This window comes from Lates calcarifer, linkage group LG12, assembly GCF_001640805.2.
Source record: "Lates calcarifer isolate ASB-BC8 linkage group LG12, TLL_Latcal_v3, whole genome shotgun sequence".
NCBI classification, from domain to species: Eukaryota; Metazoa; Chordata; class Actinopteri; family Centropomidae; genus Lates; species Lates calcarifer.
Window position 1 is genome coordinate 25,656,070 of NC_066844.1, and position 15,784 is coordinate 25,671,853.

General features: G+C 41.3%; 1 protein-coding gene across 13 annotated transcripts in view; it reads right to left on the bottom strand.

The window, feature by feature from the left end:
- The window catches only part of atp2b2 (ATPase plasma membrane Ca2+ transporting 2), a 108,526-nt gene that overhangs the window by 71,296 nt on the left and 21,446 nt on the right, over positions 1–15,784 (bottom strand). For 9 of the 13 annotated variants that reach the window (XM_018688162.2, XM_051074494.1, XM_051074493.1 and 6 more), the window contains exon 1: positions 4,351–4,578. The exons of the other annotated variants lie outside the window; for them this stretch is intronic. The gene's annotated coding sequence lies outside the window, so the exon portion shown is untranslated. Of the gene's footprint in view, positions 1–4,350; positions 4,579–15,784 lie in introns of those variants that run through there. 13 annotated transcript variants of the gene reach the window in all.

Sequence of the window (15,784 nt, forward strand, 5' to 3'; positions counted from 1 at the left end):
CAGGATCACATATTTTGGATTCTGAAAACTGTGAGACGACAAAATCTGACTTTTTTTGTCATTTTTTGGAGGGAATGTAGTATTTATGAAGATATAAATTACTCTAAACATTTTAGCCATACATACAATCATGCAGTTATATTTATGTATTCACTAAATGAGATCACACATGATTTCCAATACGTATCTACATGCTCTGTGCACATTCCTATGCATGTGCAAACACACACACACACATTAACTTTCTGCTGCAAGGTCACAGGAAGACAGGAAGAAAAAAAGACTCCCGTGGCCCTCTCCTTGCTCCAGATGAGCCTGTAGAAATCATGAGGGAGTTATTGGTCTAATTAAATTCAACACATGCAGGCTAAGTGTGCTAGAAGGGCACTAAAGACACAAGGAGGAGCAGAGAGGAGGAGAGGAGGAAACGTACAAAAAATATTTTTAAAAAGGTGAATGAGTAACAATACTCCTGTGGATGTAGCCTCTTTACATGAAGATGAGACATTATGAGATGAATAGCATCACTTTGTTTCAATATTATTATATATATTAACAGTGAAACTGAGATTAATATCGATTATTTACTATTTTATCTGCAATTTTAGCAACATCTGGTTACATTAGAGATGTTTCACCAATTAGATCCCATGTTCAAACATTTCTACCATTTAGCAGGACTGTTACAAATGTGTGTTTTCAGACTGCTAGTTGAGAACACCAAAAGTCACAGTGATACGTTATCAAAATGTTAGCTGGTGATGACATGATACGAGCTCATATCGCCACTTTACTTTTGACTCCCTGATCCTTCATTTGAGTTTCAAGCAGAGAGAGAGAAATAACAAATGCAAAGCATAACACTGCAACATTTCACATGTAAAAACACATTTTATAACTGTAGTCTCCAGTGGTAGTTTCAAAAAAATACAACCGAAAAACAGCAGTGCACGCTGCTGCTTCCCAACCCTGACAACACTTCAAGCTCATTAAAATTGTATTTTGATGTGAATTTAAATGTTAACATATAAAATAGTTATGAAAGGTACTGAGGCGGACTAAGCACACAAAACCTTAAGTGCAATTTTATGATGAATAAGAGTAGCTATGCCATTTGATCTGCATAAATGTGACCTCGGCTGCATCACTCCAGAGAGATCAGAATAAGTGAGTTTATTTGACTTTCACTTTGTCCCCAGTAACTCTGCCCTCACTCAACAAAGGTGTCACCCATGGTTTGAAAGAAGCAAAGCTTAGCATAGTAAATCTCACCTACTCCTGGTTACAGTTCAAATTTGACGAGAAAAAAATTCAAAAATATGCAGCTTCACACAGCGAGAAACACATCCTCACTGACCAGGACACATCCTCATCCAATCACCAGGCAACACACCAAAAATATAATGTCCGGCAGGTCAGGAACAGACATAGATAAAAGCGATTAGTCACTGTCTCTCTCTGCGTGACACGCTCGTCTCGTGTATGTGCACAAACACACATCTGTGCCGTCAGATTTTCACGTAATGGAACTCAAAGTCTATTCACCTGGATAAGGTCAGTTAGAAAAACACAGACGCTCATTGTTGCATCCAGTGTGCAATGTGACATTACACTCAACACAAGTGGGTGTCAGTGTCAAGTGACTGCCAGCCAAGTGCTTACTTCCTGCCTTTCAACCCATCTTATGAACACTTGCTATTTGAGGTATATTTAAATAAAGTTGTAAAACGTAGTCATTGGAAAACCTGTTATTACTTCCATTTGTGGTGATCAAGTAAAACTGAGTTTCCCTTTAAAACTGTTTGCATTATGCTCCAAATGGCTCTCAGAGCTAACTGATAAATTTGACCATTAACACTCATTAATTGTACGACTTTTGACTGATATGACCGAGGAGATTTTTACGTAAAATGGTGCCAAGTTTTGTTTAAAATTGTAGGAAAAACAAGGGAAAATGAGCAAGAAAGAAATAAGGAAAAGCTATGAATGCAGAAATAAAACATCTAGAAGAAGTAAGCACATGACGTGTTTTCAGTCAACTCCATTTTGTTTCTACAGTCCAAAATCCCAGTTTCCTCAAAGAGGTTTACAATCTGTACAGCATACTGTACGACCGTCTGTAGATGCTCAGTTCCTTTGAAAAAACTGAGGCTTCAAAACGTTCGCCTGAATTAAGACTAAGAATTAAATTTAAACTGTCCTCAAACTGCATAACAGCTTTATTCCTCCCTCTCACTTGTTTCCTATACTCACCTCTCTCACCCTCCTCACCTCTCCTTTTCTTTTCTCTCCTCTGTTCTCTGAGATTTCTCCCACCGGCAGAAAGGCTCACAAACTCAAAATGAGCTATTTATAAAATTACCGAGCATCATCATCTTCTGTCATTTGTTCTTACCGACAAGACAAGAAGAAATAAATGAATACTTAACAGCATCTGTCCTTGGCTCATTTCTCCTATTCAAGATTTTCTTTTTTTCCCTGTGGAAAAATGACTGTCAAGTCTCTTTACCACTGTGTTTGTCGCTATGCTACACAGAGGTGATGATGACACAGCAAAATTTAATGCACTGCGACGTTAACAGATTCTCTTGACTACAGTGTACGAGATATGACAGAGCAGGCGAGGTATAGATTTTCACTGAAGGCTGTTTGTTTTTCTTGTTCACATCTGTCGTTCTTCTAAATAATTTAATTTAAAACATCATGACAAAATACTCTAAACGTAGATATTTCTGTGTGTACGTATGAAGTGCCTTCACATGGAAAAGGGAACCTTGGTATTTAAGAACTGCAAGTGGAGGACTGGTTAAAGTTAATTATGCAGTATTTCTATGAGTTTACTCCTGGACTGATGTGGATATAGAAACAGATGGTGACTTGACTTTACGTCTTTTTTGACCCGTATCATCTACCTTTAACTTAAAGAGAGAAGTGAAGTACGTCACCCCATGCTTGCAGTGCTACAACCATCCTAGAACTCCATCAAATGTGTGGTTAAGATATCTATAACTGTGCTTTAAGACACTGAGTTTCAGAGGACAGTGCTCAAAATCTGTACACATCTCTGTGCAGCTTTTCTCCTGACGGGCTCAACACCTGTGTGTTTTATATGCTTTATAAAGAGATTAAATAAAGAGGAAAAGGCAGAGGGAGAGGGAAAGGGACAGAAAGAGGACTGACACTCTGCCTCTGAGCTGTCTGGCTGTCTTGGTGCAGTGAAGCTGATGGTTGAGGTCACACAGTCATCCCAGCCCCAACAGAGGCACAATCAATTTCCTATGACAGGCTGTCTAACAGAGTGGCTGACTGACTGAATGAATGACTGAATAACTGACTTGCTGACTGAATGAATGCATGAATGACTTGGTAGCTAGGCAAATGGCTGACTGCTTGTTTGACTGCCTAGCTATAATGACGTTTCTCTGAATGGATTTCTGTGTGTGTGTGCATACACACCGACTGGCTGTCTGCTGAACTGACTGACAAGTCAAGCAATCCGACAACAAGCCAGCGACCCTGCCAGTCAGTTTGGTAAGACAAGCAAGACAGCATTCAACTAATCAGCCGGTGAAATTACTAATTCATCGGCCCGTGACGGTAGTCAGCCACAGAGCCAGTCAGGGAAGCAGACGGCCCGCAGATCAAGGAGGAGAGGTGATAATGTTCCCCCATTAATTCAGCCGCCATGCCAAAACAGGCAGTTAGCTAATGCAGGGAAGACAGCTAGCCAGCGAACACACATGATCAGCAACGGCAGCGGAGCCTGCTGCTATGACAGAACCAGTCAGTAAGTGTGACAGAGAGGAGAGACTGCAGAATTCATGCTGCCAACAGATGGCCCGACAGAGTGAAGAGGTGAGCACTGAAACATTTTCATCTACAGACATGACAGGACAAGAGGATTTCAATTCTCCTAAAAAAGTCAGAGTTCAGCATAAAGCATAACATGCATAAAACATGTGGACATACTGTATGTATATATATATATATATACACTGTAGATATGTGCACATATATGAATATAAATCATGCATATAAAGGCAGATGCACACAGATCGAACAGATAGTATCTCTCCTCTCCCTCTGTAACACATCACCTGCTCCTAACCTCCTCGCCCACTGATACTGAGCTACTATATCATCCATGTTCTGCAAACCCACAAACCACAGACCCACATGGAACAACATGTACAGACTCATATTCACACATCACAGCCTCTCGACATGAACATGATTTAAAATCCAACAGGATCAAAAGCAGTTAACAACCAGACACACACAACACAGATAAGCTCATCTTTTCATTCACCTTTTTTTTTTTTTTTAAACACAAGGACAACGTATACTTACAGGGCAGCAGGGTTATCACCACAATCACCATGACGCGAAAATCCTCCCGCCTAAAAATGATATTGTAACGGCACATGCAGCGGCGGACTAACCACCACGGTATGTGTGTGTGTAATGTGTGTGTGAGTGAGTGTAGGTGTGCGTGTGTGTGTGGAGACTCGCTAAGCTGCACTCTCACTGCTACTGCCTCAGCTGGGGCTGTCTCAATGCACAGCCTGTACCATGTCGGCAGGCGGCAGGGGTGGGCGTGTGTGTGTGTGGTGTGTGTGTGTGAGAGAGAACAGTGCTGCATAGCAGAGAGGCTGTTCGTCACTTGACAAGGCTTTTCTGACTGGAGAGAGGGATCAAGACAGATAGCTGAAAATATAAATTGATGAGGATAGAGAGAACAGGAAGGTGGGAAGAAGAAGGAGGAAACAGATGTGGCTTGTCTACATCTCTCTTTCTCTTCTTCCTCCCTCTCTCTGACATTTCGCTCCAAGAGCAGAGCAGAAGGTCCACTGTAGACACGCTTGCAACCTAATTTCAGAAATGACCCGAGAAAGGAGACATGGAGAAAAATAAGGAGAAAGGGACCGAGGGAGACAGAGGTCAGAAATAAAAGAGTGACTGGAGAAAACGGGGGAGGCAGCAAAGGTAGAAACAATAATGAAAGATGTAGAGGTTAAGAAAGAGCGAGTGCATGAGGGAAAAACAGAGAGGGAAGAAGAGGAGGGGAGGGTAACTTTCAAGGACATGTGTCGTTGTCAGGCTCATTCTTGTCTTCTGCAGATTTGGGATTCCCAAACAACACAGGCAAACGTGCATACAGCTCACCCCAGTGGACACGATGGCCACAGGACATAATAGCTTTTGTGTGCCTGTGCCTGTGCCTGTGTGTGTGTAGGTGTGTGTCTGGCTCATCCACCACCAACACACACCTACACACAAACACACCTGTTCTGCCCCAGCCAGTCATCTGGCTATCCAGCAAGCCAGCCACGATAGGAGAGGATAACAGCTTTGTGTCATGTTGCCGTCACGTCACTATCCCACATCTCATCCTGTCACAGCTTGCAGGGAGAGAACGGGGGGGAGGAGGAGGGGAGGGAGGTAGGGGAGGCAGAGCTTCACTGTGTCAAACTGTTACCCCCTCCCTCTCTCTTATTTGTCAGTTTTTTTCTCTCTGTTTTGTCAGTGTATTTTTCTCTGTGTGTCTCTCTCTCTCTCCGCTGTTGTGTCACAGGTGTGTTATGCAAATATGATGTTGGACAGCACCAGCATCACTAGCAGCATTCCCCCACTTTAGGTTATTCCCCCTAGGATGAATACATGTTAAACATAGCTGAGCTCGGCACATCCGGGCCGGGCTGGGACAGCTGATACAATACACAGCACGAACTGACATAACCTACAGTCTGTTTTTACTGCATGCTGTACAGTAGCACCACTGCTGCACTATTGTTCTGCTCGAGAAGGAACGTGTCCTCGGTTATCTGCCATGTTTTGAGTCAGAAAATGAAGTGTTCAGCACAATGTTTGCAACAAAGAGAAAAAAGGAGGCTACTATGTGGCTGTTTGAAGAAAGACTGGATTCTGTCATGGTTAATGTCAAGCAGCCTTGCTTTCTTAGAAGAGGGTAACAACTCCAGCAACAGTTGTAGTATAAAAAACAACTTCATGACCTTGATGAAGACCAAAAGCTGAAATGCACTGGTCTGACAATAAAGTTATTCTTTATACTACAAATGTTGCTGGAGATTTTAGCTCTTCAGCAGATGAAATTGTGCCATCTTTTTGGATATTCCCAAAGAATCAAATACTGTATACGTACTGTGTTGTATATATGCAGTCTAGGTGTGTCTCTTTAACACAACCTTGATCTAATCTGATTAGTTAAAAATTCAAATCAAGATCAATTGAGGAAGGCTGGACAAAAAAGAGCAGGCCTGAAATAGAGTGACATTACTGTGGTGACAGGATAACTGTACAAACTTTGACTGGATTAGTTTGTAGGCAAAGCTGTAGTTTAGTGAAGAAGCCTGTGGTGGGGTGTGAACCATGTAAGTGTTAAAGAACAACGTCTACAACCATTTATCTTGACCAAGGCACAAAACGAAAGGGAGAGTTTCTGGAGGAGGGAGTCAAACCGGGGGGGGCAGTGATGGGGATCAGAAACAGGCCCTGAATATCAATGCAGCACGTCTGAGAGAATTCAGGGCTGCAGTGCACCAAAACCTGAGAGAAAGAGCATGAGAGGACAACAGCATCACAGACAACCAGAGCTGGATGTACCAATCCTCACAGCCAAAGACCACCCATACACACTCTCACAGTCTAGCTCCACCCACATGAATCATAACACATCATGAGATTCCCCTCATTTGGATTTCCTCCTTGACATCTCCTGCAAAATCATCTGATACAAGGTTTGAGCTCAGCTGTTCAGAGAAGTACAGTCCTCCCACTGAAACGTACCATGTCACGCCTCCTTTCTTTGGCAGAAACAGCCCTCAGGAAAGTCAGCTTCTCCTCACTCAAATCCTGCAGGTAGTTTTAAATAGATACTGTAGGCACGCCTTCGCACTTAAGACACACACACACGTATGCAACTTAAGAGAAATTTATACCATCCATCTTAGTTAAATGACAGTCATTCAAGAAGACACATTAGTATAATTCTCCTCATCCTCTTTGTCTCTCTATAAATGGCCTCGTTCCTCCCTCCCATAAAAGCTCCATTTCCATCCAGAAGGGATCTGTTAACCCATGAAGTGCCATGTTTACTTCAGGTCACTCATATCCTGGTCAACAGCCACCAGCCAATAACCATTAGCCTTATTAATTGCGGAAGCCTCAGACCATTTCCTGAGTGCTGTAGTAAAATAAGAGCATGCCGTTGATGAGATGACTCCCAAAGGTCTCTAACCTTTTCTTTGCGAGAGGTCACCATCACACACACTCCCTCTAATCTAATATATTAGTCACACGCTGCATGTCTGCACTTCCTTGTAGCAATAGTCTCAGACAGTTATGAAGAGTGAAAGCCCAGTGCCAATTCTACAGCCCTGTGTTAAGAGTCCAGTGCACTGTTTGACCAAATCTGCAACATGCTAAGCTATGACTGCAACATGGGATCAGTTCTTTCATGTTAAATTTGATTTAGAACACACACACATATATATATATATATCTCCAATTTAGAAAAACAGCCTGTAACACAAGTGTTTAAAAGAACTATAACATGACAATCTGAAAGAGTACAATTCATATGAGTGATATTGTAGCAATCAAAGATCATGTACTGTATGACAACAGAAAATCTGCTGATGGTACAGCATCCCTCAAAACATAAGGGTCAGGACACAGACTACACACTCTGTGTGTGATTTATCGCATCTGCACTAAAGTAAATCACTGATTCAATCATTTGTTTCGCTGCTTTTCTCAAACCTGCATGAAGACATTAGTCTGATTTGTGCTATTCTCCACCGTGAAGCTATATTCTGCTGAGAAAGCAGCAAATTATTATTATTATTAATATTAATATAAATAATTAAAAGGATAAACAGCCTATACATATTTACCATTTACTACCGACCATATCTAATTTATTATAAAGGGCTTTCCCTGTGGTGCTGCACCATAATACTCTATTCAAGCAGCACCAATCCACTTCCAGATTAGGGGAGGAACCTAATGATTATTTTCATTACCAATTAATCTGCCAGTTGTGCTGTCAATTAATTGATTTGTCTGTTTAGCAATAAAATGTGAGAAAATAATGAAAAATGCTCGTCCTCAGAGCCCAGGTTGACTCAAAGCTATTCATTATGATAATGTTCGTCAGTCAGTTGAATTCACATTGATCGATTAAATTAATTGACTAATTCAGCTAGTTTTGTTTTACATTTTGGTAAAAAAAAAAAAAAAAGACAGCAGCATCGCACCCAGAGATTCACAGGAGATTCCTGTGTCTTCCCATTGTTTTGAAACAGAGAAAACAAACAACAAAATCTGGCTATTTAATACGTGAGCAGTCATACTGTGACTCATACAATCACAACCAGCATGGCAGGCAATACACTACTATGAGAGTCTCATCATCCCATCCTATTTTCCTCTCTCATACCTCCCTCTACTCTGCTATGCCCCTTCTCTCTCCTCTCAGTCCTTGTTCCAAGAGTGATGGAGAGCTTCATCTAAGTCCCCAAGGACAGCCATGAGCCATAAGACTAATGGAAACACACACATACACACACACAAGCCCGAGAGTCACACAAAAACTAACACACCTACATCCACGCACACACACCAACACGCAGAGCCAGCAGACAGGGAGACATTGTCCGACAGTTAGGGTGAACTCAGTCAAATTCTCTTTAGCGAAGCTTCCTGCATACCAAACCTAGAGGCAAGGGTAGGCAGAGGAGAGGGGGACAATACACAATGACAGATAGCGCAGGCAAGACATAAAACAACAGCAAACACTCACTCCACCTTTTTCAACAGAGGCTGTACCCTTGGTGTCAAATACGTGAGTTTTTGTCTGAATGAAAAAGTTAGAAATTGTCTGTTTGTGTGGGCCAGCAGTCTGAAACCTGCTGTGTAAGCACAACATCCCCGGTTTGATTCCCATGGGACAGTTGTCATGTCATCTCTTTGCTTCCTCCTGTGACAGCATCTTAAAAAAAATCCAGAAAAAATCTGTAATTTTATTTTTTTCCCCAAACCATCCCTACACACACACACACACACACACACACACACACACACACACACACACACACACACACACACACACACACACACACACACACACACACAGCAGGTTTAAGATGGAGGTCTAATTACAGCAAACCTATTTCTTGCTGGGGGAAACCCATCACTTTGCTGGTGGGGGTCAATGAAGCTGATTGGTTGACCCCAGGGAGCAGAGCTACTCATTGTTGTCCTGATAATCTAACAAAGCCGCCTGCTTCTGAAATCTACTCAGCTGGTGGGTGATTCAGTGAGGTACAGGCGAGAAAAGCTGGGTGTCCAAAGCCATTAATCTGCCCTTGCCTCCTCGTTTTTTTCTATCTTCATTTATCTCCTCTTCCTCACTCCCTCCCTCTCTCTCTCTCGACACATACACTCCCTCCTAAATAGCCATATATTCAGTTCTTATTCCCCCATTTCCAGGGGAAATTAATGCCTGGTTGAGGTGAGGTGTGAGGATTAAACTGTGGCAGAGGATTAATCAGTCTTGCATGCCTGTAAGATGGACAATTCCAGATAGTTTATAAAAAGACTGGAACATGCATATGAATAGATACAGCCAATTGTGATTGAATATAGTTCATTCTCAGCTGAATACAACAGTCTTCCCAGCATGAGTGTATAAGTTTTTTTGTTGCAGTGCTTTTGTACTTTACTTTCCATAAAAGGAGTTATTACATAATTTCCTTGTTAAATTAATATTATAACGGGATGTCAGATAAGGACATCAACACTCTCATAAGACTATTTACTAAGTAAAGGTGATTATGGCTTAGGGGTTCTTGGAAAAACCTTCATGCTGCTTTTCATGAAAAATAAACTGCAAACCCTTCACTTAAAAGCGTCAGGTTACAGGTAATGTAATGTTTTCTGAGTCAGTGGCAGCAGGGAGAAATGAATGGACGCTGATCACACTGATTAACAGTCAATTTTGCTACAAAGGGCTGTCAGTTTAGCAGGAGGTGAGGAAGACCAAATAAGCAAATATAAGGCAGAGTAAAGTCACCTCATCATAGGAAAGATAAACCCCATGCTAAGTCAATGCAACTCACCAAAATTCGGCAAAACAAGATTCATACACACTTCCATCCAGCAGCTGGAGGCAGATAAACCTTGCTTTAAAATTGTTGTCTGTAAAAACGACAACTTTATTCCCCCCTGTGTAGGGAACCAGGCCAATGGCAGATAACTGTTCTGAGAGAAACACATGCTTTTTTTATGAGGTGATGTGTCTTGAATATGATGCTGAATGCATTTAAGCCAGAAGCCCCTGGTTTAGCTGACACCAGAGTAGTTGAGGTTTTGTTTAAAAAGGGATAAGTATTTTCTAAGTCATCTCCAGGGTGTCCTAATGCTGCAAACAGATGACAGCGAGGAGGTTTGAAAGAGTACGTTCGGTACAGACACGAGTACCAAACACTTTGGAATTGCCGTCCAATACAATTAACGAGAGAACTCACTGTGCTCACTATCCACGAATAAACACTAATGCACTTTCACACTTCAAACTCCATCTAAAATTAGTTGCTTTAAAGTGAGGGGAACTTTTCAAGGACCATGTTTTTTTTTGTTTTTTGGGTTTTTTTTTAAGCAGCCAATTAATCACAGCCAAGTGGTTACACTGAACGACTGCCAGCAGAGGGACAGGACGGCAGAGACGGCGAAGAAGAGGAAGAGGGAAAGAAGAGAAGACAAGACGAGAGTGCTGACAGAGAGGCAACGCTGTCCTCCACAGATCGTCTCTGACCTTGAATGAGAAAGAAGCTGGAGACAGATTATCTGACTCCACAGAGAAGACAAGTCCAACAAACCCAATGCTTGTCTATGATGCCTACAGTACTGTCTAATGATTTATCGGTTGCTGTCCATCACTGTGCCTGAGCCAATATAACCTTACACTCAGACTGCGTTAGTCAAATCTTTCTGCCATCTATCACCTTTCCAGGTATTTGAGGGTGCCTTGAGTTGTAGAGTAAATCAGAAAGGAAATCCAGGTCGAGACAAATAATATATACAGTGTCCCATTATGGAGTAAAGGATTTAACCATAATTCCATAATGGAATAAGCTCTTCTCGCCCAGTGTCAGCTGGGATTGGCTCCAGCCCCCCGTGACCCTCGAAAGATAAGCGGTATAGCTGATGGATGGATGGATGGATGGAATAAGCTCTCATTAAATAAATGGTTAATATTTTTCCCACAAATGATGCAGATGTTCGTGGGACAGAGAATCCGACACACGTCACCTCATGTTTCTTGATTAATGTGGTCAGGGAAGAAGGAGGAGGAGGAGTTCCCCTTCACTGGTGTGAGACACACTGCAGTGAGAATGGATTTAGTCAAAATAAAATTGATACAGGGTAAAGTATCAAGTGAGATACAGTATGTAAGACGAGAACTAATGCTTTGGTTTACTCCCCCACTGATCAACAGCGTCTGAGATACTGAGCATGACATATAGATAATTAAACAAACACTGCAGTGCCCCATTAAGCAAATCTGAGTAATTTAGAGAATGTCAGAAATGAATAACACTAACATGCATTATTCCCTGTAAACATCTTAAAATTTGATTACTGGCATGTCAGCTTTATGTGTGACAGACTGATGGGTGGACAAGCCAATCTATTGCCCCTCCCCCATTTTAATATGATGTCAACTAGGCTCTGCATCAGTAAAGTGATGCGACTGGTTCGTAAATTTTACAGCTGAAAAAATGTTGAAAACAGTAAAACTGTCCGCAAGATGTCAAAGGCTTTATAACATGTGACTGTGACACAAATACACGTTAATCAGATGACTGAAGGAAGAAACTCTGCCAGTGCAGATTGTGACCATGCTGCATTACCTATCAAACTATCTGGTCTGCTGCCAGCAGCACACACACTTACTGCACTGGGTATCTTCATCTGCAATCTATAATGAGGACGACTGGAGCAGTTTGAGTTCAGATACAGTTTGGTGAGACCTACTCCTAAGTAACACAGGTTTCTGTTTACCCAAAGGCAATGAGTAATTTTCTCTGTTATTATAAACAGGAGTATTTGGAGCCAAGTGTTTCATCTTTTTTTTCCTTATCTCAATCCAAGAGGAAGCCTATGAAATACATTTTCTTGCAATATGACCCCATTTCTCATCGTATATATCCATAAACAGTGTTTTATTTGAAATCAAATTTTATGACTCAGCTCTGGTGCAGAATAAAGAGGAGACAGCTCTGTTTAGGCTGCTGTGCCACATCCAGCAGCTGACAAAAGAGACATGCTGACAGCGGAGCAGCATCCCCTGCCGCGGCACTCTGTATTGTTCGGGACATTTGAATTCAAATTAAACATCTCAGGAAAGTAGACCTACATCACAAAGTCAACACAAACACCTGGGGCAAGGAGCAACCACAGACCTGGAGGAGAATAATAAATGTAGTTAACCTTGATGTGACGTGTTAATATGGCCGAACACAGAGTGAGGATAATGGTTTGAAAGACAGCAGAGGTATGGGAAAGATCATGTGACACAGAAACGATTTCTCAGATATTCTGATGATTGTTGCCTCACAGGCAAAAATGTCTGAAAACCACAAAGACGGGAAAACAATCAGCCGAGCCGTTTTCTCATCCTGTCAATAAATAATTTAGTGTGAACTGAGAGACATCTTTATAATCTGCCTGTGAATAGAAGGAACAGAAATATATAATAACCAGGCAACACTAACTCACCATGCCACACGGAAAGAATCACCAGTTACAGAAATACAGCAGACATGACAACATATAAAAACACATATATACTATAATTTGTGTTCATCTGTGTCACATTAACAACTAACAATGTCAGCAGGCTGCTGAACGGCACTAATGTGTTTATAGAGGAATAGAAAAAAAGGTCAACGACACAGAGAAATGGAGTCATGTGTACAAAAGACAAGAGAGGAAGAGAAACAGAGAGAGCGCTTTCATGACCAAGACTCTACAGTTTCATAAACTTTGGGACTTCCTGTTAGGTAATCATGATCTGTGTCTTTTCTAAAATTTCAGATTCATGGCAGATTTGATGGACAGTTTTTTTTCTTGTCCTTAACACATTTTGTGGGTGCTGGGAACACCCATTTTGAGGATCCCCAACGGCAGTGATGGAAATTAGCCTCCAGTGACGAGTCATGTTTAATGTAACCACACTAGATATGCAGAGAAGGTTTTCTTTTCACACCCCACTGAAGGCCCCAAGCACTAACCATGCTAATGAAACACAGGGCAGTGTGTGAGAAGCACTCTAATGTCATTTAGCGTGGCATCACTACATAGAGCTGGTCAATCTCACTAATGAACAGTAAAGAGGTGAGAATCAGAGGAGGACGTACAGTAAGGAGGAGGAGGAGGAGGAGGAGGGAGGTGATCTCCAGTGAGAGGCAAGCTTGTTTAACTGAATGCTGCTCTGACCTCTGGCACTATTCAAAACACACACACACACACACATACACAAGTCCTGCTGGGTAAGCACTCTACAGAGTCATTAATACCAGTTCTCACCGCAGTCACTTCTGCAGCCTTACAGTACAGAACATCACTTTAACGCAGCACACACATATTTTCAAGTAGGATATCTGACACATTATTTGATAACGTGAACACAAGTTTGTCTGTTGTACGGTATGGTGCCTGAATAAAAAAAACTTACAGGCTAGGAGACAAAGTTACACAAAATATATCAAACATTTCCACCAGTTACTGCAGTTGCTGACATTTAACAAACTTGCTGCATTACTGACTGCATGGTTCCTCCTTACATCTGTTAGTGTTCTTGAGGATGTCACAAATGTTTGCCTGAGAGGTAAATATTTAGTGTTACACTTAAACAAGACCCTCTGCTGTGTTATAATTTACATCCACAGATTATCAGCAGTTCTGATTTCTTCAAACCTTGCTATTACAATCCATCTGTTTTATGTAACAAAATAAAACACACAGGAGGGGATTTTGGGGTGTGTACAGTATGTATCTTTCTCTTTCCATTTTTACTGTTCTTGTGCTTGACACATTCCACTGGTGAAAGATTTCCTGCCCTCAAAAAGTTCTGGTTGCTATGCAACTGATCTGCCTGGCACTGAGAATAATGCTAGCTCACATAGGCTACACAGAGTACAACCCTACACACACACACACACACACACACATACACACACCAAGCAGCTCTTAGCCTACATCCTGTGCTTGTTAAAAAAGATTGGGCTATTAAGCTAGCACGAACAAAACATCTTTAATCTGTATTGTTTTTGACTAAATAAGCCTTTTGCATTACAGCTATTTTCATTCTCTCCTGCTAAGTGCTCTAACATTTAGACAGGCTAGAGTAAAATCTATTACACAGAAATACAAACTGGTACATTACAAAATTCCTGTGACTGGGCCTTGTTCTCTTTCTTTTAAAAGGCAGGATTATATTTTCTTATTTGCATTTACACTGACATAAATTATGATGGATAAAAACAAAGAATGTAAATATACCTGTGAGTATCAGCATGATTTAATTCTACAAAATCCAATTCCTAAAAGAAAAGCTTTGCTGTAATTATACTTTCACTCCTGATGGAAGACTATAACAATCATGGTACTACAAGTAATAAAAATAAATGTAAAAAACAAAGTAATTGCTGGCACTAGGAGTCACATTAGAGGTAACATTACAATCTCTAAGCATGAACCATATTTAATTTTGTTATTTGCTCATAAAACAAAGTGTTTGCTTTTGACCGTGGGTTCATCAGTATTCAAACTCAGATGTTCGTCCTCCAAAATTAAGAACAATAAGAGAATCAAACACTTACACTTATCAAACAATAACAAGTCTGACTGCGCCAATCCATCCAGCTAAACTCCTTAAGGCACAACAACGAAGTTTAAATGCTTTCATGTATAACACATTTCTGAGTAAAAGCCTCGCAGTCACTCGGTTATGACACAGTCCTGGACAGAGAAGAGAAGAACACACACACACACACACATAGAGAAAACCAGAGTGAAAAGGACAGATAGAGAGACAGAGGGAAAGACAGGGACAGAGAGAGAGACTAATCTTGAATGACGCCTTCAAGGAAGTAATCAGACAAGAGCCCCAATCCTTTTAAGTAATAAAATTTATCACTCTGTCATTAGCCATTTCTATTCTAATGGAAGTCCTCAGGATGAGACTTGAATACTTACTCCTGGCTAAAGACTGCAGCTGAAGAGGCCTGTCTCTGATATAACGCCTTAATATAATCTATGTTCCCTTTTCAGTGACAGTTGCCAGTTTAAAAAAAAAAAAAAAAAAAAAAGGAAAAGAAAGAAAAAAGTCCTTGTAATATCCTTTGCCACTGACATTCTGCAATTTTGATACTGCCATTACTTTATGAGTCAAACCTGGCCTTAAATCCTCTCCAGTGGACACGGACTCAGTGGCTCGAAGCTGTGTTCGTGAGCAACATGAGAAAGTGTCAGCGAGTGTGACAAAATGTTGCAAATAGAGCAAGATTAGCCTCCAACTCCCTTCAAGGGAGGAGAGGAGAGTCAGATTAGGTGACCGGGATGCGTGTGATGAAGAGTGATGGGAGAAAGAGGAGAGACAAGGCTGGTTTTGGGAATGGTGGGCTGCAGAGAGCAGACAGCCCGGGCTGCATGTTAACCAGAGCTGCCTGGTTGAGTTGCATTATGCAAATAACAC